A 17567-nucleotide genomic window follows, 5' to 3' on the forward strand; every position below is an offset into this window, starting at 1 on the left:
CCTGTCCCTCTGCAGGTGTGATAAACACGGGATATCACATGCTTTTCTGCAAGCTTGCAGAAAAGCATTTGACTGACACATCAGCAGAAGCCTGTGTGAACTGGCCCTTAGTAGAAAAGTGAATTGATCCGGGCCCGATGTGTGTTGCCATCATGACGTATTTTATAAATAGAAGCTGTTCACCAGACCCAGTTTTACATCGCTGGAGCCTATAGGCACAGATGTCCTGGCACCCTAGACTTCGTCCTCCTTCAATCTACAAACTCCCCCCGAACTGCAGGGCAAGTGTGCTGGCTGACCCAGCTGAAACTCCTCCCTTACCCGTCATAGGTAGCTACAAGCAGTGATGATCTCCGGAATGCTAACGGAAGAAACCTGAATGGCTTTGATTGGGATTTCATCCTCTTAATTAATGCACCTGAGCGTGTGTGTGCAGGGGGGTTAAATTTACCCTGCAGGCGTCTTCTTTAACCTGTCCCACGGCGCCTCCCACGCTGTGTTCCAAGCAGTGTTACGTGACTACAAACACTTCCTCTTTCAACACGGAAAGGAAGAAGTGTTTGTAGTCACGTGACCGCAGCTTGGAACGCAGCGTGGGAGGCACTGTGGGACAGATGAAAGAAGATGTCTGCTGGGTAAGATTACCCCCCCCCCTGCGCACACACACGCCCAGTTGCATTAATTAGGAGGATGAAATCCTAATCAAAGTGATTCGGATTTCATCCATTGCTCATCCCTGGCTACAAGTGTCCCTTAGCATTAGGTAGCCAGAAGTATCCTCAGTATTAATTACCTAAAGACCGCCTAACGCCAATTGGCGTCAAGTCCTGGAGCTGCAGTTTCCCAGGGAATGGCCGTGCGCATGCACGATCCTTTCCTGCCCGTTCACGAAGCGGAGCTCCGTGATTAGCCTGCTAGCCGCCGATCGCGGCTAGCAGGCTGTTTGTAAACGAAATGGGAAAGATATCCCCTTTGTTTACATGCATACAGCGCTGCTGGAGACCGCAGTGCTGTACGCCGTCATGTTCAATTCCAGTGCACGGAGGGGAGGAGGGAAGGCGAGGGAGGAGGGAAGGCGAGGGAGGGAGGGTGAAACAGCCTATACAGGCTGAAAAAAAAAAAAAAAAACTGCTGCCACAGCGATCGGACGCCTCCGGCAGCATGTCCCCTAAGGGCCCTTTTACACTTAATCAGTTGCTCTCAGTTAAAACGGAAAGAAAACTAATTTTCAAAGTAATGCCCATGTTTTCCTATGGCATCTTTCACACTTAACGCGTTTTAACTGAAATTCTTCCCAATGCACTGCTATGGAAAAAACTGCGTACCAACGCACACTAACACGTACTAACGCATACTAACGCACACCAACTGATTAAGTGTAAACAGAGCCTAAGGGACAAAAAAAGGAGGTGAGTCCGATTGCTGGGCTCCATAGCTGGACTGTGCATGAGGCTGAAAAGCCTGCACAGCCCAGTGCAAAAAAATAAAAGAGCCTGGTCGGTAGGGGGGGTTTAACACTAGGTCCTGTGACACTGTGCTGAAGTAGCTAGAGATGTCCCCGACTGAAGGAAGATCTGGTGAGTAGAATATCCGCTTTGGACTCTGCATAGGTAAGACAGGAGGGAAGCCTTTGGGGAGGAGAGTGAGCTGCCTTTCAATCATTAGGCACCTGTAGGCACATGCCTACAGTGCCTTATGGTAAAGTCGTCCCTGCTGTTCACACATATAGCCTATGGGGGAGCACATCCGCCCCGGGCTTCACCCGGGCCACGGGTTACCATTGAAGCACTGTCCGCTTCTGCTGGCCACGTGAGTGGGAACTGAGCCTTAATGCGGAACAGTAAACACTTTAAAAAAATAAGAGTTTCACTTACCTGGGGCTTCTGCCAGCCCCCTGCAGCCGACCTGTGCCCACGCCATCCTGGACCGATCCTCGGTTCCCCCGCCGCGGCTCTCATTTTTCCCATAATGGAGGTCGACTTGTAAGTCGACCCTCATTATGCCCTGGCCACGCATATCCTAGTACGTGTTCCTGTAGCCAGGAGCGCCCTGCACAGGCGCAGTATGAGAAAATCTCTACTGCGTCTACGAAGTACGCATCCAGCGTGAATGAGGATGTGCGCGGCCAGGGCCGCACAGGCGCAGTTCCCCCGAACTGCGTGAAGTGAGCCGCTGCGTGGGACCAGAGCATCGGCGAGTAGCTGCGTGGGAACAGGATGGCTGCAGGGGGCTGGTAGAAGCCCCAGGTAAGTGAAACGTTTATTTTTTACAGTATTTACAGTTCCGCTTTAATGTTACTGTACACAGTACAGCTATGCATTCCCACACATTTTGACGTGACACAGCCGGGATCTTTTTATTGCATGTAATTGACCATTGGATTCTGTTGTATCGCAGCCATTGACTTCTGCACTTTAACACAGAGCCATGTGATTGTGTTGTGCGATGAAGCCCTAATGCGGGGAATACATGGTTTGTACCACTCGATCGAACCATTAGATGGCTCGATTGATAATTTCCGACATGTCCGATCACCTGCCGGATCAATTCCGTGCTCGATACCGCAGGCGGGACAATGGAAAAAGATAAGGAAAACGAGAAGATAAGAGAATCGCCTGCGGGGACGAGCGGGAATCGATCCGGCGGCATAATCGAGCGGTACAAACGTATCGTGTATTCCCGCCATAATGCCTAGTACACACCATACAATATTCTGTTAGATTTTTCTGCAAGATTTTCTGTAATTAGATTATTTTCTGTAAAGAACTGGTAAGGTGCATACACATGCACGGGTCCGTCAGACCCTCCCGCTGGGCGGACTTTCAGCAGACAGTAGTGCATGTGTACGAGTCCGCCCAGCGGGAGGGTCTGACGGACTCGTCGCTTCCGTAGTGCGTGTGTACGCACCTGTAGAGACTGGTGCATTGTCTTCTGGTTATCTCCTGCTGAGTAGAACAATGCTTTATTGCTAGGCAGATAGATGGTTAGATAGATAATTTCCAACATGTTGGAAATTATCTATCTGGCAGGTAAAGGCTGCCATGCACTGGTCGATTGCCACCAGATCGACCTGCAGATAGATCCCTCTGTGACTGTGATTAAAGAGGGATCTATTGGCTGCCTACACTGCAAACAGATTTTAAATCGATTTCACTATGAAACCGATTCACAATCTGTGGAGCTGCCGCCGCGTACATTACCTGATCCGACCAGCGTGAGTCCCCCGGTCTCCACTGTCTCGTCTCCACTCTGGGCTTCAGCTTCACTTTGCTTCCTGTCGGAGGAAGTTTAAACAGTAGAGGGCGCTCTATTGTTTAAACTTCCTGTTGGGACAGGAATTAAAGAGACACTGAAGCGAGACTAAATCTCGCTTCAGCTCTCATATATAGCAGGGGCACGTGTGCCCTTGCTAAAACGCCGCTATCCCGCGGCTAAACTGGGGTCCCTTCACCCCCAACCCACCCCCCGCAAAAGATGGTCGGAAAGTGGGTCGTAGAAAATCTCTTCCTGGAGGCAGGGCTAACGGCTGCAGCCCTGCCTCCAGTCGCGTCTATCAGACGCGCATCGCCGCCTCTCCCCCGCCCCTCTCAGTGAAGGAAGACTGAGAGGGGCGGGGGAGAGGCGGAGATACGCGCTGACAGACGTGCGTGGGGCAGGGCTGCGGTGGTCAGCCCTGCCCCAATGCGGAAGCGCTCCCCGCATTACGGAGGGGGTTTGGGGGGACAGGGACCCCCGTTAAGCCGCGGGATAGCGGCGTTTTAGCAGGGGCACACGTGCCCCTGCTATATATGAGGTCTGAAGCGAGATCTATTCTCGCTTCAGACTCTCTTTAAGTGAAGCCAGTCGGAGCCCAGCGTGGAGAAGGGACAGCAGGGATACACGCTCACGCTGGCAAAACAGGTAATGTGTTGCCGCTAGCGTCGGTTTTCGGACATTCGAACGTCACTATCGACGCACTCCCGACCCGCCGGCGATCGAACGAAATCTTCCGTGCGGACAGATCGAATGGAAATCGATCGTGTGGTCAGCTTTTGTGCAACGATTTCACAGCAGATTCGATCACAGTAATCGAATCTGCTGTATATCAGCGGGAAATTGCGTAAGTGTATGGGCCCCTTAAATCTAACAGAAAATCTTACAGAAAATTGTATGGTGTGTACAATCTTTGTATCCTTTATTACATTTCCAATGTATACTCTGGTCTGGTTCACACAAAATTTTCTTAATTACTATATCTGAGAGTAAAAAGGCAATTGCGAGCAATATTTATATACATAGCATAAATGTACCCCAGACTAGTAATATCATCCACCAGACCAGTCCTGTGTTATATCTGCCCTCCTGATTTCTGAGAAGAGTGATTCCCCCTTTCCTACAACCTGCTGTCGGAACGCTTGTTTCCACACCGAAACAAAAGCACCGGTATTTCCACGCAGCAGAATCGAATGACTACCCTGCGTGACCCTGGCCGGAGAACAACCCTGAGGAAGAAGCAAGCAAAGAGAGCCTGGCAAATTGGCAATACAAGTGTTAAAGAAGAGAAGCGTGCGCCTGCGTACAGGCACCGCCGTGACGTCACGTTTGGTGTATGGTGGCAGCAGCGGCCGCAGAGGAGAGAAGGGAAGCCTGACTCGGGTTATTATATTACTCCCGGTAGAGGACGAGGAGAGCAGGAAGCAGCTGGCTGTACTCTGCTGTGACCGGGGCTGGATGGGAAGGACAAGGTTCGCCTGAGCGGAGAGGTCCGGACAGCGTTTCAAGGTAGCCTGCAGGGATGCGGCTTGTATGGGGGATTCTGTGTGATGGTGAAGGGGGTGCTGCTCGTCTGTGCATCGGGATCATCAGCGGCTGCCTGGAGGGCATGGATGGTCACAGGACTGCTGGAGGAGGAGGCTTGGCTTGGTTTCCAGGCAGTGGTCAGTCAGGATAACGTGTCAAGGCTGGGCCTGGAGAAACCCCGAACTTCATGGAGTCACCCCAGATCTGCCACTCTCATAGCAACTCCATAGGCTACACTGTCCTGGTCCCAGCAGCATCCCCCCAACGCTGTGAGTGAGCCCCATCCCCTGGTGTATGTAGACCCTCCGCATCACTCCACATGCAGGCAACCTGTAGGGTTAGGTGATCCCAGCAATTATAGTACCTGGGTAGCAGCTACAAACACACATACATGCTAAAAGGGCTTTGAGGAAAATCGTTTGTATAATATTGGTAAATTCCATTAATACAGTGGACATGATGATAGTAAAATATTGGCAATAATTTACTAAAACTAAATATAATCATATTCTCACACTGAACCCTCCCACTATCAATACCTAACCTTAACCACACACCTTATATGGCTAATCTTGACCCCCCCCCCCCCTGCCGGCTAACCTTTAAAGGATACCTGAAGTGATATGTGACATGATGAGATAGACATGGGTATGTACAGTGCTAAGCACACCACACAAAAAACTAGGCTGGGTTCCTTTTTTTTTTCTTTCTCTGCCTGAAAGAGTTAAATATCAGGTGTGTAAGTGGCTGACTCAATCCTAACTCAGACAGGAAGTGACTACAGTGTGACCCTCACTGATAAGAAATTCCAACTATAAAACACTTTCCTAGCAGAAAATGGCTTCTGAGAGCAAGAAAGAGATAAAAAGGGGAATTTCTTACCAGTGAGGGTCACTCTGTAGTCACTTCCTGTCTGAGTCAGGACTGAGTCAGCCACTTACATACCTGATATTTAACCCTTTCAGGCAGAGAAAGAAAAAAGGAACCCAGCCTAGTTATTTGTGTGCTAGGCACTGTACATACCCATGTCTATCTCATCATGTCACAAGTCACCTCGGGTATCCTCTAAAGTGGACCTGATCTCAGATCTTCATCTCTGCTCTAAAAGATAATCAACAGCATAATAACCTTTAAAGAAAAAACATTTCCTTGTTACAGCTGATAAAATTCCTGCCATAAATCTGCAGTTTGGCTACTTCCTGCTTTCATGGGAGCCGACATGTTGTTAATATCCTGTATTTACAAATGAGCTCTCTGCAGTCAGCTGACACAGCTAAGGGATCAAATTACACGTTGTGCTTAGAGATGAGGGGGAATTAAGAGAGGCTAAACTCTCTAAACACGTATTTAACCATCCACTCCTGAGGACTGACCTTCACAGCCCAACCAGTTGCCTCCCCCTGCAATTTTTTTTGGGTGCCGCCATAGACGCCCATTGAAATACCGGCATTGAGGGGTAATCTGGGCTGCAAAATTTCTAGCTCTAGTGGCAGCTGGAATTTCTTGTCCCCACAAACGCCTCCACACCTTCTTCCAGCCCCACTGTGTGTATTGAAGATACCTCACCACCTCTCCACACTGTACTAACTGAAGGCTGACTATACACTTGAGATTGACATCTAATGACCTTACATTGTCAAAGAGATGGGGAAATAATCGGTATACACTCAATTAAAATATTTGTCTGTTAATGTGCAATACACCACAAACCAGGAACTGCAGTTGTGCGAGTAGTGATGTATGGCACTCCTGCACCTGTGCTGGTTGTGTTTTGCTATAATGTTAGTCACCACCATGCTAGGGTTTGTAATGACAACAAACTATGATAGAAATGTTCTGCCCTGGTAGACCTGTGTAGCTGATGGCTAAAGCTGCTTGTCAATGGTTTTTAAACCTTACACAAACATCAACTGATAACACTTTCATGGATTTCACAGGGCATAGATACATACGAGTACTTTAAAAGTGTGCGATTAAAAAAAAATGCACCAAGTCCAGCGTAATGCTTGCAGTCAGATGGCCACTTCTTGGTCTTTCTTCCAGTTTTGGGGGGCATTGCTGATTTGCAGGCTAGTTATTAGGATTCTTTTCCATTAGCCGGGCGCATCCACTAGGTGGCGATAAAACTCCACCAGAGTTACATCTTACCCTACTATCCATGGCGGCCTGGAGGGGGTATAGTAATTAACGCCACCTGGTGGTTACGACCGGCTAACGGAATAGTACCATTATTAGTAATGGCATTTTAGGCTGCTTTCACAGTGGGACGTTACAGGCGCATGTTAGAGCAGCCTGTAACGCACCCCAACACACAGCAATTAAAAATCAATGGGCTGTTCACAGTGCCCACGTTGCGTTAAATTGTAACGCAGCACGTCTACATAACGTACGGCATGCAGTACTTTACACGTTAGACTATTTGCCCATGCTCAGTAGGGTTTTTTTTTTCATTTTATGGCGGAGAGGAGGCGGGGAGAGGCCGCTACGTAGCCAGGCACATGGCTACTTATTATTCACTGCACTTGCAGTGTTTACATCCTGGAGCGGCCGCGGATTGGCTGGCGGGACCACGTGATGCGGAGAGCTCCGCTCACGTGGTCTCCGCAGTGCCTCCGGCAGAGCAGGCGCACCAAGAGCTGCTTGTAACGCGGCTCTTGTTAGTAGCCTGCTCCAACACCACCAGGCGTTGCGTTAGGGGCACGTTATGTGCCCTATATTGTCCCCGAAACGCAATGTCCTGGTGTGTAAGTAGCCTTAAAGCAGACCTAAACCCAGGACTTCCTCTCTGCTCTAAAAGATAAGCAACTTTATAATATCCTTTGCCGAAAAACATTTGTTGCTGCTTACAGAGCTCCTCAGATATGCTGCAGTGTAGTTACTTACTGGTTTCATGGAAGCACATATAGAGTTAAACGCCTGTGTTTACATATAGCCTGTCACTATATATCAGACAGAGGTGTCAGCTCAAATTACAGTGATGTATTACTAGTAGATGAGGGTGAATTTGCTGGTTATCTCTATATAGAAACTGGGTGAGTTTTCTGTGTTTTTACGTCTCTCCTGTGGAAAAGTTTTTAGGTCCTCGAGTCTGAAACGATTTGTAAAAAAAGATACTTACCTAATGAATCCTATAGAGCCTTCCCATTCCACTGCAGGCTCCTCTGTTCAAAACTCCCGCCATGGGAGGCTTCAGAAGTCATCAGGAGCCCAGGTGCACCCGAAGACCGGTGGCCCCTTACTGCACATGCTCAAGTGCGTGAGAGAGCTTCCGCAGTACGGATCAGCCCGTCTTCTGGAGCACTTAGGCTTCCGAAGCCTACCCGCAACGGCAGAGAGCAGTCTCCATCCCATTGGTTGGAGACTAACTGGGGAGCCAGCGGTGGAACGCGGAGACCGTGAAAGGAATGGGAAGGCCCACATGGATCCAGAGCTTTCCCTCTCCTTAGGTAAATATCTGTTTTTTTACAAATCGCTTCTGGCTTCCTTTTAAAGTGATTGTTACTGGTTGCTCTGGGCAAATGTGCCAGCTTTGCTCCAATCACCTTGTGATGCAAAGTCTACGTGGTTCATATCCTATATATGTACTCCAGTGGCTACTTGACATTCTCACTATAAATCTGTTATTTTTTAGATTAGGAAATATAAATTGTGTACAAGAATGCCCAACTATTTTTTATTACAAGGCTAAAGTAATGTCTAAATAATCGTAAAACAAATTGAGTACTCCTAACCTACTTATTGAGGCTCTTGAGGCTATGTTTTTTTTTTTTTTTCTCAGTAGGTGCGATGTGGTCTTTTATATTTGAGAATCACTATCCAAGCTCATTTGCGGATAATGTGTTCTATGTACCCCAGAAAAAAATAAGTGAGATTTATCAGGATTTAGGCACAGTATAGAGCAGGAGTAGACTTCCATTACAGCCTGTCTTGTCAGGTTTTTTTTTTTTCTTCTTCTTCCTGGGACCTTTGAAGCGGCTATTAAAATGTACGTAGCAGGTTTTCATATTAACATTTTCCATTCTCTTAAGTTGAGGCAGCTCTTGGCTCTCATACTGCTAAAACTTTCAAGTACCAGCAGTGAGTCTGGCAGGGTATTGAGATCCCCCTGGCAGCTGGAATACCAATAGTTGCACATCTGTAATGGAACAGTAGCTATCCATTATCAGTCCACAAGACCATTGCTTGGTGGGAAATTACCCAGATGGGCAATAATTTAGGAATCTGAGAGCACATACACACACGTCTGAAGTACACTTCTGTTATGCGTTAAAGCAGAGTCTCATTACCTATGTTAAATATGTTTGTGCACTGTTAAGCTGCCAACTTCATGTATCTTTCTGTTTTGGGATCTGACTTTTAAATACAGTTTGCACCACTGATTAACATGTAATAGCTGGGGCACTGTAACAAGACAAGTGAATGTGATATGGAAAGTTGTAACTCTGATCAAGCTTCACCTGTAGGGCCCTTTTACATTTGGGCCTCTTTAAATCTTCAAGATGGACAACTAAACTACGCGCTTGCTGAGCAGTTAAGCATTGCATCTGCTGCCCGGGAGCGCAATTTATATGCAGCTGAATGGCAGCAGTTGTAACGCCTCTTGTCAGCTCTTGACATGCGGTAGTCGGCGGCAGAGGACGTCTATATGTCACGTCTGTGCACAGCTGTGGCCAGGTTCAGATGTGATTCTATTGGGGGCCGACTCCCCATTGCTGGTACCCAGGCGTTTGGAGTCGGTACAAAAATCATCTGACTCTTCAACTCCTTAGTCTAATACTTACCAGGGCTGTGGCTTTTGTACAAAAATCATCCGACTCCTACTCCTCAATTTATGAAACCTCCGACTCAAACTTGAGGTACCCAAAATTGCTCCGACTCCACAGTCCTGAGTGTTAACAATCGCCTGACCAGTGCAGGAGAGAAGCTGATAGGTGCCTGAAAGAGGCCTAACTGCATCTTGTCACAGAAGCAGTGGTATCTCTATGGCTATCTCCTTGATTGTTTTGAGGCAAGAGCTGCGGTGCGTTGTGTGCGGTTTAACCCAGTAATGTGGGGCATGCTTTCACTGGAAAGTATGCCTCACTGTATGGTTGCACCGCAGCACAACAGACATTTCAAGTGTGGAAGGGGCCTTAAAGGTAAAGTGTAGTTAAAATGTAATGAATACATTTTTCTTTCTATTTTTTTTTTTTTTTCTCACCCCGATGTACATTCTGAAATTTATCACAGGTGGTGACATCTTTATTGCTGGCAGGTGCATTGCTGCAGGATGTTTGGTTACTGAAATTTACAAAGGCAGTATAAAATAAACCTGGCCTCCCAGAATGCTCTGGGAGAATTCCACATAGATAAAAAGCCTAGGCTGTGACATCACTGGAAGGGCGGGGTTATATGCCAATATACAGCAATATATAGATATAGGAAGTGTTTCTGATGCTGAAACCAGGAGAATTACATTAAAGTTGGGTATTTTGAACAATTTACTGCATTCTACTGTATGTCAGCCTCTCGCTGTAAAAATGTTTAGACTAAGTTCACAGTGGGCATTGCATTGTGTTCCCTGTAAAAACCAGAATGTAACTCAACTCCCGTATATTCCGGCGTAAAAGACGACACCCCAACTTTTCCACTTAAAATATAGAGTTTGGGATATACTCGCTGTATAAGACTACCCCTCTTCCAACCAACGCACACCAAATAAAAATTTAAAAAACATCATATACTGGTGCTCTATATGAACAGATACTGGTGCTGTACTGTATGTGGTACCCAGTATATCAGTATATGGGTGATTGACTGGTTGGATTGGTCAACTCTCCCTCTTCCTAAGTGGACTGGTCAGTTCTCTGTGGCTACCTGTTTATCAGAGTGCTATGGAAGAATAGATTGCGCTGTGCCCATAAAACACGCCTCTTTCACCCTTCTGGCCCACAGTTGTATCCTATTTACCTCCTTCCCTGCCTCTCAGATCTCATACATGTGCGACTGCACCGCTTCACTACAGTCCTCAGCAGGGAGATCTAAGAGGAGGTAACAGGATAGGGTGTATCACCGGGCATCAGTGACACCCGGCGTATAAGACGACCCCTGACTTTTAAGATGATTTTCAAGGGTTAAAAAGTATTCTTATATGCCAGAATATACCGTAAATGGGAAAGTGGCGCATACATTGAAGCTTACACTCAAATGTGCCTGGTTTGCATTAACAAACTGCAAAACTCTGCTAATCTTCAGCAGCATATTTATAAGATCTATTTAATGCAGGCGGAAAGTTACCATGTGACCCTGACATGACGAGGGCTGGACCACTGCTCTAGCTAATCAAGTTCTGCCAAATTAAAATTCCTGACTGGCAGCACGCTGGGACTTGTAGCCAGTGGCTTAGCAATAGGGGATGCAGAGGTAGCGACCGCACCAGGGCCCCTGGACCAGAGGGGCCAATTTGTTCTCTCCTTTACCTGCTATATTAGCTCTTTATTGGTGCTAAGCTGGTAATGGTCACCTTTTATACATGCTTTGATTAGGTGTAACCATTAATAGACTGTTTTCTTCCCCACCCTACACCTCTCTGACCAGGGCTGAGTCAAGTCCGAGCAATTTTGGGAACCTGGAGTCAGAGGTTCATAAACTGATGAGTCGGATGATTTTAGTACCCACTCAATAGCCCGGTAGGGGCTGTGGAGTTGCAGCAATTTTGGGTACCTGGAGTCGGAGTTGGTGGTTTCATAAACTGAGGAGTCTGATGATTTTTGTACCGACTCCACAGCCCTGTCTCTGACACTATGAATTGTGTATAGAGCGCTTGAGGGGACACTCGCACTGGGGTACAGAGCTGCTGGTTGTAGCTCATTATTGGGATGACCTGCAATGTCAGATTGGAACCTGCTTCAGTCTTATTACTGTATATTCCTGTGTATAAGACTACTTTTTAACCCTTGAAAATCATCTGAAAAGGCCGGGGTAGTCTTATACGCCAGGTGTCATTGATGCTGGGTGATGGGCCCTACCCTTTTACCGACTCTCAGATCTCACTGCTGAGGACTGTAGTGAAGCGGCGCAGGTGCACTTGTGCAAGATCTGAGAGGCAGAGAAGGAGGTAAATGGGATACCAGGGCGGGACAGATGGGTGAAAGAGGCGTGTTTTATGGGCACAGCGCAATCTATTCTTCCATACCGCTCTGATAAACAGGTAGACAAAGAGAGCTGACCAATCCACTTAGGGAGAGGGAGAGTTGACCAATCCAACCAGTCAATCGCTTGTATACTGGATACCACATACAGTACAGCACCAGTATCTGTTCATACATAGCACCAGTATATGATGTTTATTTAATTTGTATTTTGGTGTGCGTTGGTAGAGGGGTAGTCTTATACGGGGAGTATATCCCAAACTCTATATTGTAACTGGAAAAGTTGGGGGGTGGTCTTATACGCCCAGTCGTCTAATATGCCGGAATATACGGGTAACTAAAATCATATTTGAGTACTGAGAAATTATACTAAGAATAAGATTTTTTTTTTTTTTGTATTTGATTAGTTAGAAAATGAAGAGCATTAAAGGGCCTAGTTTTGAGAATATAGGTTTCATTTCTGTGGTTTAAAAACAAATGCATTTTATTAAACCTTATGTGCAAGTGCCTTCTTAGGTTTTGCTTTTGTTGCTGTGTTTCCTATTGGGAATGCATTACAGTGCAATGCTAAATCATCAATCCTTTCAATTAAGACACCTGAAATGAGAGGTATATGGATGCTGACATATTTATTTCATTTTAAACAATGCCAGTTGCTTGGCAATTCTGCTGATCTGCAATAATGTCTGAATAACACCAGAAACAAGCATGTTGCTAATATTGCAGATCAGGTGTTTCTGACATTGTCAGATCTAACAAGGTTTGTTCAGGGTCTTTGGCTAAATGTATAAGGCAAAGGATCAGCAGGGCTGCCAGGCAACTGGTATTGTTTAGGGCTGGTTCACTCGGACGGTTTGCTGGCATTCAATGCAGCATTTTAAAAGTATCGTGTGTGTGTTTTTTTTTTTTTTTTCTTTAACCACTTGCCGACCAGGGCTTCCTGCAATGATCGGTGCTGCTTGGGCTCTCCAGCCCGCAGCACCGATCAGGAGTGAGCCAGGGCGATCAGACTACCCCCTTTTTTTCCCCACTAGGGGGATGTCCTGCTGGGGGGGTCTGATCGCCGCCGGCTCTGTTCGTTCGGCGGGGGGCTCCTCAAAGCCCCCCTCCGCAGCCATTTTCCGCCTCCGTCCCCCTCCGGCGTTTCCCTTCCTCCTATGGGCAGCGCAGGACGGAGATCCGTCCTGCGCCGCCTACAACAGATGCCGGCGAATGAGAATGCGGCGATCCCCGGCCAATCAGAGGCCGGGGATCACCGATCTGCCTTACGGCGCTGCTGCGCAGCAGCGCCGTATGCTGTAAACAGCGGGGATTTCTTCCCCGCCTGTTTACATATTGCCGGCGAGCCGCGAGCGGCGGCTCTCCGGCTGTTCACGGAGACACCCTCCGTGAACTGACATGGAAAGGCCGCTCGATCGAGCGGCCGTTTCCATGGTAACCCGCAGACGACCAGTTTACGCCAATCGGCGTTAGCTGGTCGTCAAGAGGTTAAGCGATCTACTGCCGTCCCATGCAAGTGAATTTGAACGTTTAGTACAAGCTTTGTCAGGCTTTCATGAAAGCCTGGCAGTTGAGCATGGCGTGTCATCTCATCTCAAAAGAAACATGCAGCTTCTAGAAGGCGATTGAGAGGCAGCAAAAGCCAATGAAAGCCCATAAAAGCCCAGCCTTTCCATATGCTTCCGGCAAAAGCCACCAAAGGCCAAGAAAACGCAACGCTCTCCTGAAAGCTATTAAAAGCTTTCAAAAGCCATAAAAACTTAGCTGGTAAATGCTGGCATTCTTCGAAAAAAAAAAAAAAAAAACCTACAGCGTTTGAATGAGATGCTGAGCAGAGGCTCGGCAGAAGCCCCTGTGAACCATCCCTTAAGGCTTCTTGCACACCAAGACGTTGTGTTAGGTGGCACGTTAAGGTCGCATAACGTGCACCTAACACAACGTATGGTGCTGCAAAAGCCGACGGTAGAGTGAGCCGCGTTAGGCTGCTCGATGCCCATAATATCTCCCAGAGTGGCGCTGATTGGCCAGCGGGACCACGTGATGCGGAGCGAGACACTCCGCATCACGTGGTCCCGCCGGCCAATCAGCGCCCGCCAGTGCAGTGAATATTAAGTAGCCATGTGCGCGGCTACTGTAGCTGGCTCTCCCCGCCTCCTCCGCCCCCCACTGCGCATGTGCAAACAGTCTAACGCGGCTATAGCCGCTCCAACGCCGTAGCATGCTGCACTTTGCACAGAACGTGCAGCGTTACATGTAACGCAACGTGGGCTGTGTGAACAGCCCACTTGTGTTACATTGCTGTGCGTTGGGGGAGCGTTACAGGCGCACTAACGTGCGCCTGTAACGTCTTGGTGTGCAAGCAGCCTCAAAGGAAATAAATATGGCAGCTTCCACATCCCTCTCGCTTCAGGTTCCCTTTAAGCTCTACACATTGACAATTTTCTCACAAATCAATTTTTATTTTGTAAACTTGAGAGAACATTACAAGAGAATGCACAGTGCTCCCACACACAGGAGATATATAATTAGTTAGCTTAAATAATAAAACATTATTACATAACTGGATAATATGTTCAACATAGGTCTGATCACAGTAATAAACACCGAATGTAACAGGTATCTTGGGCATGAACCACTCTCATGAAAGGAGTTTATACTATCCACAAGTATATTCATATGCAGTAAGAGTACCGTGCATAAGAAGAAGCAAGGAATAAAGAATAGAAGGAGAAGGAGAGGGGAAGAAGATAGGAAGAAGAAGGAAGGAAGGAAGGAAAAGAAGGAAAGAGACTCCGGGCTCAACTCCCACCACCACCCATATTGCCATGTTGTGAATTTATTGGTGGATTAATACAGGGAAAGACGGTTTCAGGGTTCAGGACTGGAACCAGCCGTCATAGCATTGTTATACCATGGTGCCCATATTTTGTGGAATCGTTGCGGACAATTGCGATTTTTATACGTCATTTGATATAGAGGGAGGGCAATGTTAATTGTGCGTTTCCATTGGTTGATGGTTGGCATAGCAACGCCTTTCCAGACTCGTAAGATTTCTTTTCTTGCATAAAAGCATAATATGCGGATTAGATATTGTACATGCTTACTACATGTTTGTTCTTCAAATAAGCCCAGAAGGGCTAATTTAGGTGTGCAATCAAAGTGTGCTTCTAATATTTCATTTATAATGGCAAAGATATCTGACCAAAAAGTCTGGATTTTTGTGCAGCTCCAAAACATATGTAGGAATGTGCCCTCTTCAGCTGTGCATTTCTGACAGATCACACTATTGGAGGTGCAGATACTGTGCATTCGTACTGGCGTGAAATAGGTTCTATGCAAAAACTTGACCTGAATTAATCTATCCCTAGCTGAGATAGGAGTTTTGACAAAGTCTTCTAGTATATCCTCCCAATCCGTGTTGTCTATACCCTGAATATCTACGTTCCACTTTTCCTGGGACCGAAGCAGCTTTTCATTGCTTTTGGCTAGTAAAGCTGAATAGATAACTGAGAGAGGTTTATCTAGTTGTTGTGTCAGAAGTGTATTCTCGAGATCATGTACCACCAACTCCGGCGCGCCCCCAGGGAATTGTGCTGAGAATGCGTGACGAAGCTGTAGGTAGCGAAAGAGCATCTTATTCTCGATGGAAAAGGTTTGTTTAAGTTCATTAAATGTCAACAGTGATCCATTGTGTATAATATGTTGCAAGCTTTTAATTCCAGATGTGGCCCATAGTCTGGGGTCAGGAATATGAGTGAAGTGGGATAGTTTAGGGTTGTCCCATAGAGGAGTGTATGGGGAGATTAAATTACCCACCCCCAAAAATTTCCCTGCCTCTACCCATACCCTGCAGACTGTTTGCATTGGGACTGTACATCGTTCATCATTTGTGGTGCCTCTATATGGTAGTAGTGTAAGCCTCTCATAGGATCCCAGACAGGCCGCCTCAGTCACAACTGCGGGATTGTATGTGTCTTGAGCAAACCACCACCTAGCTGTAACTAGGATTGCAGCATAGAAATACAGTTGCATGTTAGGAAGAGCCAGGCCTCCTTGATCAGTAGAAAGTTGCAGAGTATTCAGAGCTATTTTAGGGATCTGACCCGACCAAATAAATGTTGAGATTAGAGAGTGGAGAGTTTTGAAGAATTTTTTTGAAATTACAATTGGCGAATTACGAAAAACATAGAGAAATTTGGGTAGAAAGATCATTTTAAATATATTTATTTTCCCAATAAGTGAAAGGGGCAATTGTTTCACATTGACAATTTTAATGCTGTTCGTAATTTAGAACATTTTGAACTGGGATGAAAAAATGAACTTTTATTTACCTCATGCTTCTTCCAGCTCCCTGTAGTTTTTGAGGCCCCTCAGTGTCCCCTCTGTTTTTCCACTGTATTCGCCCTAGGAAAATCGCTGACCCGGCTAGGACATGAGCTGATGTGCATGTGCGATCCTTTCCACATGTCTCAAATTGCTCATGCACAGTACGGGGAAGGGCAGGGAAGAAAGGTCCACTAAGTTTGACATCGGAAAGGAATGAATTAGTGAAGGTATAAAAAAAATAAATCACAATACATTCTCCTATGTGCATACAATTGCACATGTAGGAATACAGTCTGTACTAAAACGTATTGATTCAAGCCCAGAAAATGAGTGCCATTAGCATTGAAGGGTAGCTTTGGGGTGACATGAGGAAGTATGTGATAGCACTCTTCCCTTGAAGTGCTTGGGTCCACTGTTCAAATTTGGGCCGTGACACTATCTACACCGAGTTTTTCTCCCTGATTCCTCTCAACCCCCCCCCCCCCCCCCAAAAAAAAAAAGTTGATTGCTACCATACTCCCACTTTTGTTCTTTGGCCTCCTACACCCTTAGGACAGTCACATTTCCATACACATGACTGATGTGACTGATTATCCCATCGGCCCGCTTGATTGGAGTCAGCATCACCATGCAAAGCAGCACAGGTGGCAAGGCACAGGCACATTCACTCATGGTGCGACTAGTGCTGTACACTTTCATGCATTAGGGCACTTCTGTAGGCTTTTAGAATAGCTAGTGAATAGTTCATACATATTTCAATTTGGAGATTTATAAAGACAGAAAATTGATATGCCCTTATTCTCTTGTGTTTTTATAGAAGAGACCTCTTCTGACAGCTGACAAAACCCAGCTGTGTCTCTTCCCCTTTCTCAGCTTCGCAGATCAGTAATATGTACAGAAGAAGTGAATCACGCAATCAAAATGCCTTTTACTGACACTGAAAAATGTTTGCTTGAACTATAGATGTGCATAGGGATGGAAGTCACTATATTGAAAATTGGACCGAGATTAATTTTTTTTTGTTTTACTAGTCCATCACCTCATGGGGGATTCTCAGGATTTTCTTTGTTTTCAGAATCATTTCCTGAATGGCAGTTGCTGAGCCTGAGGTATAGGTATAACCTTGATGCTGCAACCCCACTTCTTAATACAGCACCAGGGAGTCAACCAGTCCACACCCGTATCCACCAAGGGTGCAACAACAGTCCAAATGAAGAAAGACCGGGTCTCGACCTGGATTTTAGGCCAATTGGCCAATTTTTTATTTGCAGAACCACAGTGCTAGAGCACAACGTTTCGACCAGATGGCGCCAAAGTACTTGCTGAAGTGCC

At 46.6% G+C, this 17567-nt stretch overlaps 1 protein-coding gene across 5 annotated transcripts in view; it reads left to right on the forward strand.

Annotated features, from left to right (window-relative positions):
- Window positions 1-4574: 4574 nt before the first annotated feature.
- The window catches only part of EVI5 (ecotropic viral integration site 5), a 279915-nt gene continuing 266922 nt past the window's right edge, over window positions 4575-17567 (forward strand). For all 5 annotated transcript variants that reach the window (XM_068239795.1, XM_068239797.1, XM_068239798.1 and 2 more), the window contains exon 1: window positions 4575-4761. The gene's annotated coding sequence lies outside the window, so the exon portion shown is untranslated. The remainder of the gene's footprint in view (window positions 4762-17567) is intronic.

The sequence above is a fragment of the Hyperolius riggenbachi genome, chromosome 6 (assembly GCF_040937935.1).
Source record: "Hyperolius riggenbachi isolate aHypRig1 chromosome 6, aHypRig1.pri, whole genome shotgun sequence".
NCBI lineage: Eukaryota > Metazoa > Chordata > Amphibia > Anura > Hyperoliidae > Hyperolius > Hyperolius riggenbachi.